General features: G+C 29.1%; 1 pseudogene; it reads right to left on the reverse strand.

Moving 5' to 3' along the window:
- Positions 1 to 204: 204 nt before the first annotated feature.
- Positions 205 to 868, reverse strand: LOC107898686 (transcription factor bHLH144-like; annotated as a pseudogene).
- Between the last annotated feature and the right edge of the window lie 6,934 nt (positions 869 to 7,802).

Raw genomic sequence — 7,802 nt, forward strand, 5'->3', positions numbered from 1 at the left:
TGCTTTTGTAATTCAGCAATATCTGATTCCTGCTTTTTTAAACCGTAGTACTCAAGCAATTCGCCCTCGAGCTTCAATTCCCTCTCCTCCAGTTCCTTTACTAAATTGCGCAACCTTTCCAGTTCACTTTCATTGTTTTCCATCTCAGTTTCATATATTTTTTCTTTCTCTGCCCTGTCAAATTTGTCAGTTGGTAACGGATATTCAATTCAGCTCCATCGAGACTTGAAGGTGCTTTGGCGATTTGATAATTTCCAGTTTCGAGCCATGAGCAGAGCGAGAATCAGCAGTATCGAATTCATAATTTCCAAAGGTCCGGGCTGTGCTAACCTCTTCTTCGTCATACTCAACTTGTTCTTCCTCTTCCGAGCTGAGCAGTGCATCAATATCATCCGAATCCTCTTTCAAAAAAGAGGATGTTTTTCTTCTCCCACATCATAAACATCTTTCCTCTCATACTTGCCATCATTGTAATTTGCAAAAACATTTAATCCATTACCATGAAACTTGTTTGTGGTAGCCGGTTTGAACAAGACTTGGTTCCTATTATCAGTCTGATTGAAAATAACAAAGATCTTGGGACAAACCTCAAAGGGTTGAAACTCAATGCCATGGAGGGGCGGCAAGTGTTTTGCACATGGAGGAAAAACTACCATAACAGAATGATCGTGCTTTGGTTGTTTTGTACTAGTTCCCTAACAGTAGTTTGTTTTTCTAAAGCTTGTGTAAACCAATCCTGGAGATTGTTTAGTTTATTCTTATTATCCTGTTCTCTTAATATCAAAATAGTATCCTTCTTTATATCAACTAAAGCTTGACCATCTCTATATATACTATCTAATCTTCCTTTAATGTTTTCTATATTGAACTTCAACTACTTCTATAATATGCACAACATGGGAATTTATCAGCTTTCCCTTTTCTTATTACAGGTTATTTGTTCCAACACTTCTTCATCGTAGTCATCCCCGATTTGCTCATTACAGGTTAGTTTTCCATTGGTATTCATGGTCATTTAATAGATTTAATGAAGTGAGCCTCCATTTTTGTAAATTTTGCTTTAAGAATGAAACTAGCTCGATGTTGATAATCCATGTTTAAATTTTAATCCCAATAGAGATCAGCTAGTATTTTTGACTGTATATATATAACCTCTAAAAATACTACTAGCTGCATACATATCAGACAAAAGAAAAAACCTCCATTAATACAAGCTCTTGTTTTTTTTTCCTAGTTCTTTCTATCTGATTTATCTTGTTTCTAGTCCTTCGTGTGTTTAACATCCTTAGCATGTGTCGTGTCTTCTTGTTTAGATTCCGGACTGTTATGATATATTATAAGACTATGCCGGCTGTCGAAATCATCTGCTTTTTATTTTTATTTTTATTCTGATGTATAAATTATGCTGGGTTGTTTCGAAAAAATTCATCAATAATTATTATAACCTTTTTTTTTGGTTTCACTATTTTATTGAACAATCAATTAAGTAAATAGTATTTTTTTATAAAATTATCTTTACATGATAATTTGCTGTGAATCTGTCGGTCAGGGACCATTGATGTAAAGTTTAATATAATATAAAATAGAGCCCCAAGATTTTAGAGTCCAATGGCAAGCATCTAGAAATTCGTTTGTGAAACTTCTGTATTGATTTTTGTATTGTACTGAACTTGTTGAATTATAATTTAATTTCTTCTCATTCAGCATGTGTTATAATTTTAAATTAGTTTGGCAAGCACCTTTTGAATCATGATATTAAAATAGTAATTAATATAATTTGTTTTTTTTTTGTTCTTAAGATCATTATGTCAGGTGTTCCAGAATCAAATGCTCAAGCTTCTCGAGGAAGCAAAAGAAAATGGGTTCCCGAGGAAGATGCAGCATTAGTTTCCAGCATGGTGGACCTGCACAATGTTGGAACATTTAATGCTGATACCGGGTTCAAAGCCGGTTATTTGAACGAGTTGGAAAGAATGCTACAAACGGTTTTACCAAATGCAATGTTGAAGGCGAAACCTAATATTGAATCAAGGATTAGGTTACTTAAAAGGGAGTGGTCAATCGTCTACGACATGCTTAATGGCCAAAACAATAGCGGATTTGGTTGGGACGAGCATAGGCAGCTCGTTGTTGCTGAAGATGCGGTTTGGGAGTCCTATTTAAAGGTAAGATTATTTCAAGTCTTTATTATATTATTTTTACCAAACTTACGACTAATATGATTTCCTCATTTTTTTAGAGTCACAAAGAAGCCGCCCAATTCAGATTTCGTACTTTCCCTTACTATGACCAGCTTACTACCATATACGCAAGAGATCGAGCAACTGGGAGAGATGCTCAAACAGCTGCTGATGTTCTTGAAGAAATACATGCTGATGATGTACGTACTACAGATATAAATGAAGAGAGAAACACATTCTATGACTGCGAAGCTGACGTCTCTTTAGACGACATGGATGTTTCTGGTACGGATCCGCGAGGAGATCGAGACCAAAGGGGTTCCTCATCTTCAAACAAGAGAAAGAAGAAATCTGATGCTCGTGATAATGTGTTTTCTTCATTTAATGAGGCTGCCACTTTGTTCGGGGAGAAAATCCAGGCCGTTGGCGATCAAATCAGTAGGAGTTTTGCCTCCGAGGTGGTAGTTCAGCAGAAGTTAGAACAACATATGGAAGAGAGAGCTTCAAATTTATATTCAGCCTTATGGTCAATTGAAGGTTTAACCGACGATCAGCGGTATGATGCATTGAGTAAACTTCCCGACCATCCAACTCAAATGATCGTTTTCTTTAGTTTACCTTCAGTTGCCCGATTGGAATGGGTTAGGAGATTTTTTTCTTACCATTAAATATCAATGTTCAAACTTTTTGATGTTGTAAAACTATATAACATATGGATTTTAATGTACAATTTCATTTTCATCTAACCTTTTCTTAATATAAGTTAATTATGTTTATGCATAATATAATTCTCAAGTTATATATTGATTTTAGTAAATTCATATAAGAACATTTTATTATTAAGAATTTTATGAAATTATATATCACTATATAATTATATTTAATATTAATTATTTTAAATTGTATAAATTCATATAAGAAAATTTTTATTATCAAGAATTTTATGAAATTATATATTATTATTAAATTATATGTAATAATTATTATTTTAAATTATACAAATTCATAAACTATAATCATATTAGTTATAATAATTTTAAATTTTATTAAATCATATATTTAATTAAATCATATTTAATATTAATTATTTGAAATTTTCTTTTATAGTATCATATATTATGATTTGAGTAAATTCATAGAAGAATTTTATTTATTAAGAATTTTATTAAATTATATATTTTAATTATAATATATTTAATAATAATTATGTTAATTTATATTTTACAGTATCATATATTATGATTTGAGTAAATTCATATAAGAATATTAATTTTTAAGAATTTTATTAAATTATATATTTTAATTATAATATATTTAATAATAATTATGTTTAAATATGATTAAATTATTTATTATTGATATTAATCTTATTAAAATTTAAATAACAATAACAATAATAATTTACCAAAACAAATTTATGCTAATTATTAAGAATTTTATTAAATTATATATTTTAATTAAAATATATTTAATAATAATTATGTTTAAATATGATTAAATTATTTATTATTGATAATAATAATCTTATTAAAATTTAAATAACAATAACAATAATAATTTACCAAAACAAATTTATGCTAATTATTAAGAATTTTATTAATTTATATATTTTAAATAAAATATATTTAATAATAATTATGTTTAAATATGATTAAATTATTTATTATTGATAATAATAATCTTATTAAAATTTAAATAACAATAACAATAATCATTTACCAAAACAAATTTTTGCTAAGGGTATTCTAGTCATTTTAGTTTTTTCATTATGCTATTACACCTCTATTACACTCAACCAAACACAGGATTACTATTACGCCTCTATTCCATTACATTCAACCAAACAGTTGATTTGCTATTACACAGCTTTTCCATTACACCTCTATTCCATTACACCTCTAATCCAATACACCTCTAATCCAATACAGCGAACCAAACGTGACCTTAGGGTTACAAGACATCCATTAATACAACTTTTTCATTTTACTTTTTCTTAATGCGCGTGACTTTTGCTTTTTTGTTTGAATATATTCGACTGTTTGTGTGGCTTCAAATTCATTATAATTTTTTATGAGTTGTGACTTGTCTCGTAGATAAGTCGGTTGATTTTTAAATGACTACACTTCTCGATACTTACGTATATAGACATGAAATGAGGGATTTATGGTATTTCCTTTTGTTGTATCATTGTAAACCTTTTTTCCTCAATGTCTTTTATGAACGAAAGAGGGTTAGAGATATAAAAATAAAATTCAATTCAATTCTTACAAACACAATTATAAATTTATTCGAGAAATTATTTTATGAATCCTTCACATCACATTTTTCATACTCTCTTTCGAATTATTTAATGACATTTTAACCATTTTCTCATGTCATTAGCACATATTTTTGATAAATTTTTTTATCCTGAACTCTCAATCCCAAACCCTGAACTCAACCCCTAAATTGTGAACTCGGCTCCTGAATCATGAACCTGAACTCGAACCCCGAACTTCAAATCATGACCGTAAACCTTAAACCCTAAATCCTAAACCCTAAACCCAAACTTTAACTCATAAACCCTAAACACCAAACAACTTATTATAAAATTTTCCCTTCAACACTCACTATATATGTAAAAAAAACCCCAGGCAGGTCGAAGTCAAAACTTTTACAAAGGGGCTGAATATAAACTCGCCCCTAAGTCAGTTCAGGTTCTAACTTAATACTGAATTTAAATGTATAATATTAATGGACTAATTGTACTTTCCATTTTTTAAAGGATACAATTTGTTTTAATGCATGATGAATAGGCATTAATAAAAGTAATGTTCTGATTCCTTTCTTTACCAATATAAAAATGAGTGCTTTTTCGTTTTTAGAAGAACGTTAATCGCGTCAAAAGATGTCGACATTCTTTTAACTCGTTCGTCTATGGAATTTGTGATTGGTTTGAATTCTTTGAATTTGGATAATGGAATTGGTCGAGTCATTAAGAAGAATAGAAGGTGTATGGATTAACCTCCGAAGTGGGAGTATAGGATTTGGTGGAGTCACAAAGAAGGATAGAAGGTGTGTGGATCAACCCCGAAGTGGGAGGATCCTACGGTGGATGGAAAAAAAAGATATAACATCTGTAGTAGGCCGAATTTGTCCGGGATCAAAACCAAAAAATAAAAGAGTCCAAGTCTAAATTACTACAAACCCAAAATAAAAACTCTAAGCCCAATTAATAGGCCCACAACTTAATCTAATTCAGAAACCCTAGGGTTTCCAAATCCTCAGACAGCCATTGTCACCGCCGCTCCCCCCACGTCAGTGCCGCACCAACTCCTCTGCCATCGCCACTGTCACGCCGCCCACTTGCACCTGCAAAGATCAAAAATAGAAGTGACAGTTTATAAAAATAGAAAAAAAAGTGTAAAAATTAGCCATAAAGCCATTTGGACCTTTGTAATCTGGGGGGAGATTTTCTTGAAATACAAAAACCAATTCAAATAAAAACAACAAAGTTCAAAGGTGATTTTTATTTCTTTTACTTTTTTCGAAATATTTTATTTAAAAAAAACATAACAAAGGGGATAAAAGACTCACCATCCTCCGAATCAACCTTGGTTCGTCGGAGTTCTCTTCGGGGAAGGTGTCGGACACCCTTCAAAACGCGGAAAACCAAAGGGTTTCAGCGTCATTTTGAACTACGGAGTGCTTTTTCGAGATTGTTATCCCTAGATTCGTGTTCTACACAAAAAAAGGGGGTTTAAAAGATCTTGGGGCAATTTGGATTAATGGTGTCTTTTACTATGAACCTTGAAAAATTAATTTATGGACATGAAAATACTTATATTTTAAAAAATGAAATTAGAAATTAAGGTATTTTAAAATGTATCATTTCAAAATAATCATATTTATGTTGGAAAAAATAGATTTTTTTAGAAATTTTGAGGTATATTCTCGATTAGTAAGGGTAGAGATTTAAATCATAAAATTATGGATTTATATTCTACTCCATGAAGCCTTTACAACGATATATCATATGCTCAAAATGGTTGAGTGATGAATGAGAAATTGATGCTCATAATAAGCTACTTATGAATTATGTTAAAAAAGTAGAAAACTTTATCTTATATTGATTAGATATCAAGTATAGAATATGTTTATATATATGAACTAACTTAGTAATTATTGAACGACGAAATTTTATTCAAAAGCCTAATAAAGGGTGAATTGAAAAGGGCAACCTAACAGCATATAATTTTTTTTAAAGATTATAAAATTATTAAAATAGTAACTACAGACAAATTTTCATAAAACCAATCGTATTGTTAGTATTAAACATAATGATTTTTTTTTAATTTTTAATTTTAAATTTCAAAATATAAATATAATTAAATAAATTATAAAAACTTTTTTTATCTTTTAATAATTTCAACCAATTAATTATATTTTTTAAAATTAAATCTAAAAAGTATCGCGCTCTTTCTGTCTAACCCTTTTGCTTTCACTTTTGTTTGTTCTCTCTCTATGGCATATTTACACTTGTAAAAGGAAAGGCAGATGGCAGGATATCTATGGAGGAGCGGTGCCGTGCAAGTGGAATGACCAAAATGGCGGATTCTGTCGTACAAGTTGTTTGCTTTGTTTCGATAGGCAGAATATTTACTGAGTTTTATTTAGCAAAACGAAAGCTAACCAAAAATTGAGTGAATAAAAATTTATTAGGGTAAATTATTAAAATAGTCATTTTTATTAATCTTAAATTATATTTTAGTTATTTATGTTTAAAATGTCACGTTTTAGTAATTTACATTATCGTCATTGAGTCGTTAATTGCCGTTATCTGTGTAATAGTAAGCTGATGTGACATGTTAAATCATTATTTCAAACAAAAATTTTAGGTTAATTTATACAATCGATCCCCATATTTTTTTATTTTGAGCAATTTAATTTTTTTATTTTATGTTCTTTTAACTTTTCTTTTTTTATTTTTCATTCTCTTATGACTCTCCCTCTGTTTTTCTCCATTCTCCATTTCTTTTAACGTAATTTTTCTATATTTTTCATATGTTAAAACTAGTCATTATACTTTTATTTTTTTAAAACAATTTAACTTTTTCGAGTGATGCGAGATTGTGGACTAATTTTAACAAATGAAAAACATAAAAAAAATTACGTCAAAAGAAATGGAGAAGGGAGAAAAATAGAAGGAGAAGCATAAGAGAATGAAAAAAAAAGTTAAAAGAACATAAAAAAATTAAATTACCCAAAATGAAAAAAATATAAGGATTAATTGTAGAATTTAACCTAAAATTTTTATTTGAAATGATGATTTAACGTGCCACACCAGCGTACCGTTACACTGTTAAAACAATTAATGGCTCAGTGATTAAAATATTACAATAAGATAATGTAAGTGACTAAAACATAACATTTCAAACATAAGTGACTAAAATGTAACCTAAAACAAACAAAAGTGACTATTTTAATAGTTTACCAATTCAATATGATGGTTAGAAATTTAATATTTGTTTAATTAAAATAAAATACCTTAAAAATTAAATTACAAGAATTTTATTTTTGAGTCATCAAACTAAATATTATGATTTTTTTAATTATAAAATATAAGAATAAAAATAGTTGAAA

This window comes from Gossypium hirsutum, chromosome D04 (genome assembly GCF_007990345.1).
Source record: "Gossypium hirsutum isolate 1008001.06 chromosome D04, Gossypium_hirsutum_v2.1, whole genome shotgun sequence".
Classification (NCBI taxonomy): domain Eukaryota; kingdom Viridiplantae; phylum Streptophyta; class Magnoliopsida; order Malvales; family Malvaceae; genus Gossypium; species Gossypium hirsutum.